At 37.2% G+C, this 16,448-nt stretch overlaps 1 protein-coding gene across 1 annotated transcript in view; it reads left to right on the top strand.

Moving 5' to 3' along the window:
- Window positions 1-6,254: 6,254 nt before the first annotated feature.
- Window positions 6,255-16,448, top strand: part of LOC126382084 (acetylcholinesterase-like) — an 83,090-nt gene continuing 72,896 nt past the window's right edge. Inside the window, exon 1 of the mRNA XM_050031808.1 lies at window positions 6,255-6,327. The gene's annotated coding sequence lies outside the window, so the exon portion shown is untranslated. The remainder of the gene's footprint in view (window positions 6,328-16,448) is intronic.

Genomic DNA, 16,448 nt, shown 5'->3' with positions numbered 1-16,448 from the left:
CCCACTTTAGGACTCTGTCGCACTAACATATTTAACATTTAGTGAGACTTACACTTCAATTTGTCAAAAAAGTTAATGTGACATGGTAAGAAAGTGTATACATATTAATGCTCGTGACCGTACAATATGTAATATTGTTTATTGTAATTATTCCTTTTTTTTAATTCCGTGCTTCGGATGGTATGTCAAGTCGTTGGTCCCAGATACTAGCCGCAAATAATATCCGTACCAACTCGCAGTGTGGCTCCATACTCTCTGGTTAATTGAGGGAACGCTGGAAGGACGACCCAGAAGTGCACAGTAATGGGACGTATATAGGCTATCCATGTTTGTATGTTCCAAAACAGTCAATAAGCTAGACATACACACGGTCTATTATAAAAGCAATGTGTTTTTTTTCTTCACAGTAATGGTCTTTAAAAATTATGAATGCACACAAAAGTAAATAAAACAATAAAAGTATAATGCTTTCGCCAGTTTTAGTGCAGATAAAATTGTACTATCGCGGCAATAAACTCGTAGCAACGGTGCTCGTAGCGCACTGCTACGCCGCGTAGCCGTCACCGCTACGGTGCATTAGTAATATTGTAGGTTTTTAGTTGCATTTTATTGTTTGTTTCAATAAAACTTGTACTGGACTGTGTTGGAACTTTAAAGATAATATTATTATGTATGAGTGCGAGAGAGAGGTTCATCAGTCTTTCTCCCTCACTCCTGTGCGTAATGTGTTAAGTTAAGAAACGTATTTCAGGTGTAATTTATACATACAAATAAAATACATGTACAGAATAAAATATATACGATTACAATCATGTGTTACTCATGCTCGTTGTTGTATAGGGTTAGACAGATTAACAAGTTACCAGAAGACAAATTGCTGTCACATTTACACGTCTGATGTGATTTTCTTCAACAAAACCTTGATTTTTTGTCAATTAATTTCAATTCGTGTACGCACGCTAATTCAAACCTGGTACTATAAAATGTGTACCAGGATTGAATTAGCGTATCTCTTACGAGTATTTATTAACAGAAATCTCATAATCATCATCTCCCTAGCGTTATCCTATTTTTCACCGGGTCTACCGAACCTACTTACAAGTAAGTAGTCGTTACATGAGCCATGTCAGTGGCCTTTGGCGGCTCAATAGTAACCCTGACACCAGGGTTGATGAGGTTGGTACTCCACTTCACAACCCACACGATAAAAGAAGACTTACCAAATCTTAAAATTTGACAGGTCGGTGATTTCTGTTAAGAAATCCGAATGTGATATTTAAAAAAGGCTTTTACGTATCTATAAGGCGACGATATGATTATGATACGTCCGCATTCTACTATTTACGGTATCTACATAAAATTAACAACCTATATGGGTAGGTTGTGAGAAAGTGCTGTATATTTAGGCGGATGAGACGTTCGTTATGTAAAAATCGACGATTCAAAGTGTTACTATGTTACCTACTGAATAAAGATATTTTTGAATTTGAATTTGAATTTTGAATTTGAATTTGAATATACGTTCCACTGATGGGCACAGGCCGCCCTTCAATTACGGTACCTAGTATGAAGAAAATACATACTAAACTCCATTGAGAATGAAGTTAGCACAGGCTGCAGTGCGCCGGTATGCGACAGTGAATACAATTAAATATTTGCAAGTCTACTACGAGAAACTGCAGTAGAGTGGAGTGGTGTAAAAGATAAAAAAATACATATCAACATTGACATAAACAGAAAAAAATAATCAAAAGCTTAAATAATTTAAAACAAACAGATAGCTGTCGACCACACTTCCGAAATCATAAAATACTTACGCTTCCTTCTTTATATAATTTTAGTTTGTAAATTTGTTCGTAAATACCAAGATATTTTTAAACGTCGCGAAGATCTCCCTGTAAAATACACATTGCGTCATGGAAAAAGATTAAATTTCCCTATATCTAGACTGGTCCTACTGGTTCTTCTAGCCCATATGTGATGTCCATCAAATTTTTATAATAAACTGCCTAACATATTAAAAGAAGAAAAAAGTGTCAAAATCTTTATTAAAAAAATAAAACAATTTCTAATTAATAAATGTTACTACAGCACTAGTGAATACCTTAATGATACTGATGTTACTATTTGAAAAGCTTCCTTCTGTCTTTTAAACTTCTATTTTGTTGTGCCCGAAAGGGTATATGATGTGAAACTCGTATATGTAACTTACAAACTTGTACACCATCATAGTATGCAAATAAAGAAGATTGAAAACATGAACAAAACGTAAACATTGTTTTAAGTTTACGCGGTTATTATCATAATTAAAACACATAATAACGGGTTCTTACCGCGTTTAAAGCAGAGATATGAGACTCCCGATATTTCGACACTGTTGCGAGTACCATGATCACGGGATGACTGATGAAATCAAATACATAAACAAGCGGCAAAGAAAAAGGGTAGACAGATATGTTTGCCCGTAGAAAATTATGGATCTACCTACTCCACTCCAATCTCATCAGTTATCCCGTGGTCATGGCACTTGCAACAGTGTCGAAATATCGGGAGTCTCATATCCCTGTTTTAAACGCGGTAAGAACCTGTTATTATGTGTTTTAAATAAAACATGCACAGTCTAAATACGCCCCGCTGCTGGGCACAGACGTCTCAATAAACCGGAGTATCGGGAGATCTAGTGAATAAATGTCTATGTATAGATAGAGTTCAGTATTTCTTGGCACGGCCCGCGGGGTTTAGAGAAGCGTTTAGTGATGTTTGTTTGGATCTAACTCCTCCGTACTATTGGCACGTTAAATTGTCCGACCCAGCTATTCTATATAACTTTTAAGAGTAATTTGTCAGAAGTTCGATAGTCGGAGGGATTACCACTTCCAATACATAAGATTCGCAAAAGAAATGTGAAATTAGGTAATCTCTACTTACCCCCGTGGAGGCATTAGTTTATGTATGTACCAATCCGCAGACATAAGCTCGACTTCTACATGAGAGAACAAAGCTAAGTCATTCTCACGCAAGTAATTCCTAAAAATGAGGTGAGCTGACCCACAAGTAATCAGATCCGCCACAGGTAACCCCGCTTCTGAACCTCTAGTTGAGCCTGTTCAAGTTTCAGAAGGAGCACCACGCTCGACCGCTTCACGCTGCTCCGCGGCTTCCATCGCCGCTTGTAAGTTGAAGCGCAGTTAGAACGGCGCGCAAACACTTTTGATACTTCTTCTATCGTGTAGCTTGTGATGTGGATGACCAACCTCAGCAACCTTGGTGTACCAACCTTAAGGTAATTAAGCCGCCAATAGCCTATGATATAGCTAATTTAACATATACGTACTTACCTAAGCACATCCAGTAAGCAGAACCCGGTACCAACGGCTTAACGTGCTTTCGGAAGCACGGATCTTCTTACGGATATATCTCACATCTTACAATCGGGTGATCAGTCTGTAATATGCTAGCCAAACTGGGGATTTCAATCTGGGGGCACGGAAGTGTCCCTGCCAAGACGAGCAAAGCGAAGCGCAAGGGCAGGGCCACTACCTACCTTTTCTCGAAACGTTCCGTCGATTATTTGAACCCTAATAACTCTGGTTTGGATTATACCAAATATTTTTTCTCTATTCGTTCAAAAGAGTTATAGAGTCACTGAACCACAACCCAAACATAAACTCCTTTCACATACATATATACATAAACTCACGCCTGTTTCCCACCTGGCTAAACAGAGACTGGAATTCCATTTGCTTCGATCCTGATATACTTTATTTGCTTCCTCCACATTCATCAATCGTTTCATACACTCACGCCGATTCAGAGTAGATCATACTGAACCTTTTCTAAAGACAAATCCAATTTGGACAATGTACGTCCTTCTAGGTGTTCCTCTGCCAGCCCTACCACCAACCTTCGCTGTAATACTGCTTTCGTGATCCTCTAAACTCCTTGCTGCAAATATGTTTAATTTAAACAGTACAAGGGCACTATTCTTCTGGGCCACATTAACAATTAAACTATATTTACGGAGATGGGTACTGACTTGCAGAACATAACACGCTGGGTTTACTATGGGGATGAATATAACCTTTGTAGTAGGCCATATTTTATAAGGAAACCCTTTAATTTTAAGTTGCGTTTCAAACGATGAAAATGTAAACAGTTCATTTTTTAACTTTTTGGTGGAATTTTATACTTGAAGCCGTGGTAGTTTATCGGGAAGAACGCTTGAATCTCACAGTGACGTCGCGGGTTCGAATCTCAACACGGGCCAATAATTTAAACCTATCATTTTTGAATTTGTTTCAGAGTTCCTGTTTAGATCTTAAATGTTTATCACATGCTCAACAGTGAAAGAATACATCGTGAGGAAACACACACACACCCGAGAAATGCGTTATAGAGGTATATGACTTAACTGCATTGGGCTGGTCTTCCCTTCGCGGGTCGGATGGTCAGACATGTAGTCGCTTCTGTACAAAACTGGACCTGTCGAATAAGGTAAGTGGACCCTGTGAAAAGGGGATGACTTTAGGGATATGATGATAAGAAGTGGAAGTTACCTGCCATACATTTCAATATGAATTGTTTGGCGACAGTTGCCAGCGACAGTCGCCGGACGGGTATGCCGATAGAGATTATGGGAGAGAATCTTTAGGTTGGCCTCAGGTAGTGTAGATAGTAACACGACAAACTACATTAAAGACTATATCGTAAATCGATTACATATCATTTCAATGATTTTTGTTTTTGTAGCACTCACATGTGCCTAGGAAAAGTCACAAACAGAAAATTAAATCGAAAAAGGCACGAAGGCACGTTAAGGTGTTGGTCCCGGTTACTACTTTCTTACTGATGACAGTACGTAGTCGTTACATGAGTCGTGCGGCTCATAAATAACCCTGACACCAGGGTTGATGGGGTTGGTAATCAACCCACACGATAGAAGAAGAGGAATCGAAAAAAAATCTGACTCGGACAGGACTTGAACCAGCAGCTCTTGTAAAGCCGGGACGAGCGTGTAAACCATTACACCACCGGGTCCTCCTGTCTATGCGTACAAGTCATGTCCGAGTCGGATGTTTTTCGATATCATTTTCTCTTTGCAGATATGGGTGAATATCAAAATTTCAAGTTTGGTGGCGAAATTTCATATTATTTTTTCGTGAAAAATTGGGTTCCGACATGAAAAAGGATCCAAAAGGAAAGGATCGATTTTTCACGAAAAAAAATTATGAATGTTCGCCACGAAACTTGGCACATTTTGATAATCACCCATATCATTTCACCTAGATCCTATATCGACCTCGTCGGAAAACGCGGCTACATAGCGGTTTGTCTAGCCTGTGTTTTGTTTTATAAATGTACAGTCAAATGAAACTGCACTTTGTATGTAGAATACATGATTCCACACCCTCTTCATTCTATTTACGGATAACCAGACGTCGGCAGGCATTTCATCCTTATGATGTTGATATACCACTAACCCGCATTAAATGTTTTGCCTCTTCCTTTTTGATGCGAACAGCAATGACTAGAACTGCCTGCCGTCGTCTGTTTTTTAATTTGGGCGTCTTCTAAGCTAGAGTGAATAGACATTTGCGTAACTGTAATCCACTCTAGATCGCATCGTCACTTACCATCAGGTGAGATAGTGATCAAACGCGAGCCTATTTTATAAAAAAAGCTCCATATTTTTACTTCACTTATTGTACCTAGATTTGTCTGAGATAATCTTCTCTACTTAATCGGATGCGCTGCTTGGCCAGGTTCACTACTCGGCTGGTAAAGCTGCCTATAAAGCACGACTATAAATTGTTGCTATACTTAAGTGATTTTATTTGCGTATGATACTTCTATATAGTCGTGGGATTATTTAGAGTTTAATAATCGTAGAGACAACATCATAATTTCCCCGGATTTGCACAAACGAGACTTAAATCCAAAATCTATAACGCTAGATTACTATCTGGCCAGCAAATTCATTTAGAATCCACCTTCCTATCTGGCGATCGTTGCGCTTCTTCCTTTCTTTGTCTCATCCATCGATAAGTTAGTTAGATAGTCGAGTAGATAAGCGAGTAGGTAAGGAGAAATGGAAGTAGAATGGAACTGTTTCTCGTTAGAGGTGCGCCCGTAATTGTACACTACAGTAGGTCCAGAGATCGGGCCACAATGCACGTTGTTTATCCGCTGGAGCGCGGGGCGGGAGGAGGGGGGTTCGCGGGCGGCGGGGCTCAGGCCGGGCCCAGTCAGTCAGTCGCCGCCGACCGCACCAACCGCGTCGCGAGTGAACCCACACGACCTTCAAACCGAAAGACACGATTAAACCAGGTACGTGACTCCCCAAAAACACACTCAATCTGTAATCAGCTTAAACAAAAAAGAAATGTTGAAGTAAAAAATTATGCTACGCGCTACGGTTCTGTCGTAGTCCATTGTGTCGTAGCGCTACGGTCGGATGGGAAGATAGAAATCTTTATCAGGTTTCCTTGGTAAGGCGTAGCGATGATTCTTTTCACGGTCAACGCAAGGTTGTAGGGTATCTGCGCTGGTGGTGGCCCGTGGACTGCGGATCATCCGTGTCCCACCCCGAGCGTGCCATTTGGTCATAATTGTCCTGAAGCCGCGACCTTGTGCTGCACGGACCATCATTTCTTTGTTTTGACGGACATTTTTAATGCACCGTCAGTAGTACAGTCTGCAAAAATCTCGGAGCTTTATATTAATACGAATATTTTTCTTAACGTACAAAATGTAGAACACCTTTTTTGTTTATGACAAAAAAAAAAAGAAAACGCATTTTCAACAATGCGTTCGATATGAATATAATTATTATAAAGTAGTAACACATTAAAACTATTCATAGTGAACTAGATTTTCTTAGGCCATATCCGGTTAAATTCGGTTCTGTGTTGTTTACAATTTTTCTGCCGACGGTACGAGGATGCGCAGTAAGGTATGCGTCAATGATTTACCTACTTCTTGTTCGAATAACAAATAATCTTATAAGTACACTAATAAATAAGCGATATTCGAACATATAAATGTACGAATAAAAACTTTTATATTTTTTATTCAGCCGGGGATTTGAGTTCATAGTAAAATAGGCTTTATTATATCGGCGTGGAGTTGTTGGGGGTGTGTCTCTCAGTTTACGTTTTATTTGTACTGGTTTAACGTTTCGTGCATTGTAAGAAGAAATTATTGTGCGTATTATGTTGTTTGTAACCACGGGCTATTTTCTAGAATCATCTAGAATGTTTCAGGAGATAAGGAATCGTGTTGTATTTTATTTTTTTATTTTACTGTTTATTGAGAAAACAGCTTACAATTAAATTTTAACAGTGGTAATGGTGCTTATACATTGGCCAATTATAGGTTTCCCTAGAGTAGTAGTACACATACATACATAAACAGTCTATATACTTCCCCCTGCTGGGCACAGGCCTTCCCTCGATCAACCGGAGGGGGTATGGAGCATACTCCACCACGCTGCTCCAGTGCGGGTTGGTGGAGGACTTAATATTAATAAGAAGAGGGACAGTAGACCGCATAATACAAACATAATACGGTAATTTCATAGAACAAAAATATATAAAGAATAATGAAAACGACTAAAGAAGAATATAAAGAATATAAGACTAAAGAAGAAGAACTAAAGAAGATAGTACCCGAAACAAAACATTGTTTTCTGATATAATATAAGATACGCATTTAAGTTAGGTTATTTGACTTTTTTTGTAATACTTGATATTTGGACTAAGATACGCATTACACATATTTATTAAAAATATAAGCATTACAAGGATATAAAAAAACATATATAAACATATATGTACCTATTTAACATTATAAAAAAGTATCATGGTTAGTAAGAATTTCAACTTGCGTACGTTATAAGTTTGTTGATTGTGCTGGTAATCTTTGACTATTTAATGAATTATTTATCTGATTGGGTATTTTCCTAGGGCAAAGATTAATTATGAAATTCTGATTACTAAATAAAGACAGGTTTTAAACTGACAAAAACCCTTTTCTCTTAAAAACGTAATAATAAGTCTGACATTTTATCACGTCACAGTGTGCTATTTTATAAGTATTCTATAGAAATTTCGTGTTTTGACGTTTAGTAAAAAGTAACTGATTTGACTAGTTGGAAATTAGCCTATTCTGCTAATAAAAAAAGCGAGAGCGTGTGCAACTTTTGGTCTGCTAAGGTGTATGTGAAAGGAATAAATTCAAAATCAAAATTCAAAGTCAAAAATATCTTTATTCAATAGGTAACATAGCTACACTTTGAATCGTCAATTTTACATAACGAACGTCACATCCGCCTAAAACTACTGCAAAGCTAAACATTTTGATTAATTATTTGTCTTTCTAAATCCGAATTAAGTAATATACTTATTGGCCAATATACCTATAATTATAAATAATGTAGTTAACAATAATAATAATAATAAAACACTTTATTGCACACAAACTCACAAAACATTTACAGGATAAACTTATTCTAAGGTGAGCAAAGGCGGCCTTATCGCAATACAATTTATATTTTTATAAAATAACTAGTTGTTCACCCACGGCTGGTGCATCATGGTAATCGCGCGCGCTACATTTTTTATCTACTTACCCTTTTAATTCCCAAAGGGATGATTTCAAACCTGTTGTGTATTCTCCCCTGAAAGGCAAGCCGTCTTGATACCAAATTTCATCTAAATCGGTCCAGCGGTTTAAGCGTTTCGCGTTGTACCATACAGACAAACAGAGTTATTTACACATTTTAATACATACATACATACACACATACATAAACTCACGCCCGTAATCCCTAATGGGGTGGGCAGAGCCACAAGTAATCAAAGACAACTTGCAGCCACTGTTGTTCTGTTGTTAACACATTTTAATACTTATTTATTTTATGAATTATAAATCAAATCAAAAGACACTTTATTGCACAGAACTTAATATAAAAAAACAGACATAACACATGAATACAGTACAACGTGGGCGGCGTTATTGCTGTAGAGCAATTTCTTCCAGGCAACCACTACCAGGAAACTAGACTCGGTTGCGGGATGGTGCAACAATAAATAAACAAAAGTAAACTAAAATTAATACAAAAAAAAACTATACATATATTAATAAATACTCAATATAATATACGTAATGTATATTTATCAAATTATACCTAATTATCATCTAAAGAAACTATAATAATACTATAGGTTTTTCTTGCAGCTTCTTTTCCCTGTCTATATAGGTTGTGAAAAGCTGCAGTAGATTTAGGCGGATGAGACGTTCGTTATGTAAAGTATGACGATTCATAGTGTAACTATGTTACGTACTGAATAAAGATATTTTTGCATTTGAATTTGAATAGAGTATACACACAGACTAAATAAGTATTGAAATATATGAAATGCATCATACATAATAGTAATATACTGAGAATATCGTAACAGGTTTTTGAAAGTTTGAAGAGAGTTAACGACTCTGACGGAAGCAGGTAAGGAGTTCCATAAGCGCACAGTTTGCATAAGTAAGAGACTGGCTGTAATAGAAAGAAAGAAAGAAAGCATTTATTACTCCCGGACACCACATACACAGACATACAGGTACATTACATTCAACACAGGACAGAAACCACACGGAAATCAATACACAAAAAAAGCCAAGATCAAAAAACATAAAAAAAACTAAAATCATAAGTATTTGATTTTATATATTTTAATTTAATTTTAACTTATCTAATCTAATGTACTTATAATTATGGATATTACTCTGAAATAAATAATTTGAATTTGAATTGAATAAATAATAATAATAAGTAACAGTAAGAGTTCATAAATGCAACGCACTGAGACGGCCCGATCATCTGTGGTGGCGTTCGGAATAAAAGGACCTCGCTCAGCATAAGTCGCGGCGTGAGCCACGACGCTGGTATTCTGCGGGCCGGGTCTAATAGTCAGTTCGATGGGTGGGTGATACGAATAGCATCCTAGTGCACGATCGAGGCAGCCGTTTGTGAACTTCCTTCCTCAAACTAAAGCGCTCTTTGAGGTAAAGGGGAGTATTATATAGGATTATATAGAATATTGAAAAGGATATGGGAATTTCGTAAAGGGAGCCACCTAAGTATAGGATCGGATATTGGTCTGGTAGTTCGAATTACATACGTGACTTGGTCATTGTTTTACATATACACATAAACTAACACCTATTTCCCACCGAGGTAAGTAGCAACTATGGAATTTCATTTGCTCCGATTCTGACACACTTCTCTTACTTCCTCCACATTCATCAATCGTTTCATACACGCACGCCGGTTCAGAGTAGATCGTACTAAACCTTTTCTAAGGACATCTTTCTCTCTCATCATTTGGTCAATGTAAATAAATCCTTCTATGTCTTCCTCTGCCAGCCCTACCATCAACCTTCGCTTTATATACCGCTTTCGTAATTCTATTATCCTTCATCCGCTCTACGTATCCAAACCAACTTAACATTCCCTTCTTAATCTTAGTCACTATGTCGTGTTTTACACCATATCTCTTTCTTATCACACCATCTTCTCTTATCTCTGTTATCTTTGTTTTAGTATTGTCAGTGATGTAAAGAGACATTGAGAAAAGAGTTGAATAACAAAACTTAAAAAAAAAATATCAAAAATGTTTGTTTTTCAAAATTGGCTTACAAAGTTAGCGCTTTTTGAACGTCAAAAAATTAAATTACATATTATGTAACTAGCTGTAAAACTACACCGGAATCTGTAACGCTGAGGGAAAAAAAAGTTCAAAAAAAAGACAAACATGTTGGTCACTCTGATCTCGCATTAATTGTCATCTACAGTTGTAATGGAATAGCTGTCTGTCTGTGTGTATAAACAGATACCATTAGTGAAGCTGCAGCTGTATTATACTACATACGTCATCTCCCTAGCGTGTTTCCATTCTCCCGTGTTCGTGAAAATAACGCTAGGAACAGTCATGAGCAATATCATGTACCCACATTAGAACCCTGTCGCACTATCATATTTGACATTTAATGAGATTTACGGTTTAATTTGTCAAAAAAGTTAATGTGACATGGTTTCAAAGTGTAAACATATTAGTACTCGTGACCGAACATGTTGATGTGGTGTTTTTTCGCAGATTCCGGGTTTGAATCTCGGTGGGGTAAAACACAAAAAACAGTTTGTGATCCCAATTTGGTTACGACTTTGTAGGCTCATCACCCGATTGTCCCAAATAAAGATAATCCGTGTTTCGGAGGACATGTTAAGCAATCGGTTCCGGGTACTATTTACTTAATTTGTAGTCGTTAAATGAGCCATGTCAGGGGGCTTTGGCAGCTCAATAGTAACTGACACCACGGTTGATGAGATCGCTCACTGATTTCACAACCCAAATGCAAGATGCAGACAGGGTTTGGTTAACCTAACCTAAAGATGTGACATGATGTGTTTGTTTTGGAGTTTATGTTTTTTTTTTAAATAAACTGCAAACAAGTATTCTTACATATAACTACGACAACTCGACTACTTCTCAAATTCCATAGCCACTTTACTGGCAATGTATTTCATGTGATAGGCTGCGATTTATCATTATTTCTCGTAAGATACTGTATACAAAAGAATTTTTTAGATAAATACTCGATCATACTAAGGTTCTTAACTTTCCTGTGATGAGCAGCGATTTCCTTGCATGGTAGTCAATATTATATAATATACTTACACAAAACGACCGTTTAATATAATTTGGCAGAGCTTCGTGTCGTAAAGTTTGCGGACGAATGGAGTTCAAAGTTGAAGTGTGAACTATTTGCTTATTATTAACTAACTGTAAGTATCTTAAACATAATAACATTAAGCGAACTCCACTCCCACAGAAAAACCGAGGAATTGGTTTTGTGGGGTTTTTATTATATCAATATTTTCTGTATTTCTTATGAAAAATAAACATTTTACTTAATTACTTACTTGCTTGTGTTTCGCCTTTACTTGGCCCTTTCCTAAAACTTTCTTCTATTCCGTACATACAACCTACATAGTGTAGACTGTTTATATAAGTACTGAGTTATCTCCCCCGTCTAGTGACTTCTTTTGTTTTCTTAAGTAATTGCTGGCTGTATTATGATAGATAACGTATATAATTTGTGAGATATAAGAACTGTTTTCTTTGTTAAGTGTTGTTGCGGAGATATTGTGTCTGTTTGCATTGAGCTACTGTGGATGTGATGCATATACAGGGTGTTAGTGACATCGTAACGAATGCTAAGGGGGATAATTCAGACCATGATTCTGAGTTAATATCAAGTGGAATTTTCCGTCGCAAAATTCATGATTTTTTATAGTTTTTTTTTTAATTTTTTCAATTCTATACTTTTGCGATGGAAAATTCCACATGATATTAACTCAGTATAATGAGCTGAATCATCCCTCAAAGTTTTCGTTACGATGTCACTAACACCATGAATAGGAACTATGTATAAGCCTACCCCACTCTTTGCCGCAATTAGAATACGCACATGCAAGCAAATAGTCCAAGGTTTGATTGATTTTATTGATTCTTGGCTGGGTAAACATTTAAACATAATGATTGTATCAGAATTTAAATTCCGTTCCGTGTTAATGGAAAAATTGCATGAGGCGATACGAAATATCTACCTACAACCTACAACTGCACATATATAAGGGTTTTCTACCTATCACGTGGAGGCTTTGAGATATTACTTATATATCTTACATTATCAATATTTGTCCCTACGCTGAAGTACGGTGAATGTTGGGTATGGCAGAAGAAGCATGAAAGTAGGATTAATGCCGTAGAAATGAGGTCTTTGCGTAGCATCTGCGGTGTGAAGTTGAGTGATAGAGTGAGAAATAGTGTGATAAGACAGAGATGTGGTGTAAAAGACGATATGGTGACTAAGATTGAGAAGGGAATGTTAGGTTGGTTTGGACACGTAGAGCGGATGAATGATAATAGAATTGCAAAAGCGGTATATAAAGCGGAAGTTGATGGTAGGGCTGGCAGAGGAAGACCGAGAAAGACTTACATTGACCAATTTGGAAATGTCCTTACAAAAGGTTTAATACGATCTACTCTGAACCGGCGTGCGTGTATGAAGCGATTGATGAATGTGAAGGAAGCAAGAGAAGTGTGTCAGGATCGAAGCAAATGGAATTCTATAGTCTCTACTTACCCTGGTGGGAAATAGGCGTGAGTTTATGTATGTATGTATGTATCAATATTTACCTTCGGAATGTCTGATTTTTCACCGAGTGTGAGCGAAAAGCGGTCCTCATTGGTCCGGCCAAGTAGCGAAATAAATAAAATGTAACGGCCTCCGTGGTCCAGTGGTTAAGCGTTGGGCTCACGATCCGGAGGTCCCGGGTTCGAATCCCGGTGGGGACATATCACAAAAATCACTTTGTGATCCCTAGTTTGGTTAGGACATTACAAGTTGATCACTTGATTGTCCGAAAGTTAGACGATCCGTGCTTCGGAAGGCACGTAGTTGTTATATGAGTCATGTCAGGGGCCTTAGGGGGCTGAATAGTAACCTTGACACCAGGGTTGATGGGGTTGGTAATCTACCTCACAACCCACACGATAGAAGAAGAAGAAAAAAATGTATCTTATGTGACCCTTAATAAAATGGGTTGTATGAAGACGTGGTTAATTTACTATAAAACTTGACTACAACTGCGAAATGGTCGAAAACTCATTTAAAACTGAGCTTTAACGTGAGTTGCATTAATTCCCAGAATGCACTCTTAATTGCAATGTAACTCAATGTAACGTCTGGCGAGTCCATCGTGCATAATGAAAGTTGCAATTAATTTGCAATTTCCTACGGTTTAACAAGAATGTGTGGAAGTTGCAATCTCTTTGCAATTTTTCTGTGGCTTTTAACATACATTGATGATTTCGGACTTTAAAATAGGCTAGAAATAACAAGAAAATGCAACAGCAACACATTTTTTTTTATATGATTTAATAACTAGAGGAACACATTTAATACCAGGCATTTTTATCATTTAGGTAATCATTAATCTTAATTATAAGATCATGTTAAATTTACTTTATAGTAAATTTAACATGAGCTTTATCAAATCAAATCAAATCAATTTATTAGCGAGAACACATAAAAATACAAAAAAGTGGTAAAATAATTTACATAATAGAAAAAAAATCAAAATAAATAAATAATTATTATTTTCAATTCATTTTCTAACAAACGCATACATAACTCCAAAAGAGATGAATTTAATTTACTTATTAATCTAGAATTTTGAATATCAATTTTTATTTTTATTCCTTTAATTCTTTTTCGTAGTCCACTCCATTCCATTCATTCCAATTCCATTCTTCTGTGAAAAGCATATTAAGTGAAAGTCCGACAAACATCATCATCATCTTCCTAGCATCCTAGCACAGGGTCCGCTTACCTAACCTGAAGATTTGACAGGTCCGGTTTTTTACAGAAACGACTCCCTGTCTGACCTTCCAACCCGCGAAGGGAAAACCAGCCCAATACAGGTTAGGTCACATACCTCCGAAAATTTCTCGAGAATGTGGGTTTCCTCACGATGTTTTCCTTTAACGCTGAGCACGTGATAATAATTTATGATCCAAACATGAATTCGAAAACAAATTCGATGATCATTGGTTTAGGCCTGTGCTGGATTCGAACCTGCGACCTCAAAGTAAGAGGCCAGCGTTCTACCAGGGCTCCGACAAAAGTCCGACAAATAAAACGGAAAAACTGCTACATTCATACTAATTTTATTCATCTTAATTACAGTGACATCTTGAAGGGTAATTAACGCGTGGCACGGTCGTCGTAAAAAGCTGTGCTGTAATTAAAAACGTTTAAAAGTAAACATTACATTGTTTATCGCGCTGTATATTAAAGCTTGTACGCTGGACACGGAGCGAATCAATTTTTTATGTGACTTTTTTATAGATTTGCCGCAAATGGCATTGACTTGGCCGGCCAATTGGGAAGCGCTGAGGGCTCTCTGCGCTGTAAGCTGTTGCTTGAGGGTGCCCTGTTGGGAGCGCACCTCTGCTCAGGGCATCATCTGAGGGGATTATATTTACAGAATTAATCGACCATATTGAGTCGATACCGATAAGCGTTTAATAAGGGAAGTCGTCGACCACGCCGGCGGGGGTCGGTATCGGTGTAAGCTAACATCCAGAATTAGCAAAACGATTCAAATTCCCGAGGCGAACTTCTGCACTGGAGAACTGCAGAATAGGCCTCGTCGGGATCAGGGACCTGAAGAAACTGGGAGCTAATCAAATACACTGTACTATATGCTGAATGCTGCGACGTCATTGGCATAGCGGCTCTGCGGCTCTCCGCCGCTGAAGAGAAGAAGGAAGAGAAGAAGGCAGAGAAGAAATACTCAGAGTCTGATGACGACATGGCTTCCGGTCTCTTTAATTCTTTAATTCTTTATTGGTGCAATCATGTGTACAAAGGTTCTTAAATTAATTATTTAGCACTTACAACATGACACCCCGTCGGGGCACTGCAAATTTTCTTTCTTTGATATATCAAAAAAAATAGAAATAAAAAATAGAAGTAACTCAATCATACAATATAAAATATTATAAAATACAACAACAGCATCAGACATGATAACAAAGAGCATTTTAACTTAATTAAATGAATTTGTGGATCAAAATAATTATTTCGATTCTAAAAACTCCTCTCTTCGACTCTCTTCGACTAAATACATTAAAAAAAAATTGGCGTCGCGACTGAATTCCAATATTGGTGTAAGCATGTTCGGACAGAACAGCCAAGTTCGAGGAAAAAGCTCGCGTGATACAGTGCACTATTTGCAAGACTTTAACGATTGTTAAAAGTCGTTCGTGAGACTTCTATCCGTCATATTGGACAGAATAGCCAGTTCTATTTTTTTACGATATATGTACTCCAGATGATAACGCAGCCTTATAGTGAAAAATATGTCAGTGAGTTATAGTGAATAAGTCTTTTTGAAAAAATCACCTTCAGATATGATTTTCTTCAACAAGACCTAAAGAAAGAAAGACGGAAAGAAAGCAAGAAAGGAAAAAAAAATATTATTCTGACATCCATTTCATGTTACATTAATTTCATTTCAATTTCGGGTAAAATTGAGACAACATTTTTTACTTAGATTAGCGTGGTTATGATGTGTTAAAGACATCGTAACGAAAACTTTGAGGGATGATTCAGATAATAATTCTGAGTTGATATCAAGTGGAATTTTCCGTCGCAAAAGTATGGAAGGAAAATAATTAAAAAACACACTAACATTTTCATGAATTTTCCGACAGTAAAACTTGATATTGACTCAGAATAATGAGCTGATTCATCCCCCTCAGTATTCGTTACGTTGTCACTTAGATCCCGTATAAGTACGTACAGGTAGCCATACGAGTACA

This window comes from Pectinophora gossypiella, chromosome 3, assembly GCF_024362695.1.
Source record: "Pectinophora gossypiella chromosome 3, ilPecGoss1.1, whole genome shotgun sequence".
NCBI lineage: Eukaryota > Metazoa > Arthropoda > Insecta > Lepidoptera > Gelechiidae > Pectinophora > Pectinophora gossypiella.
This window is presented reverse-complemented; position numbering and strand designations above follow the sequence as displayed.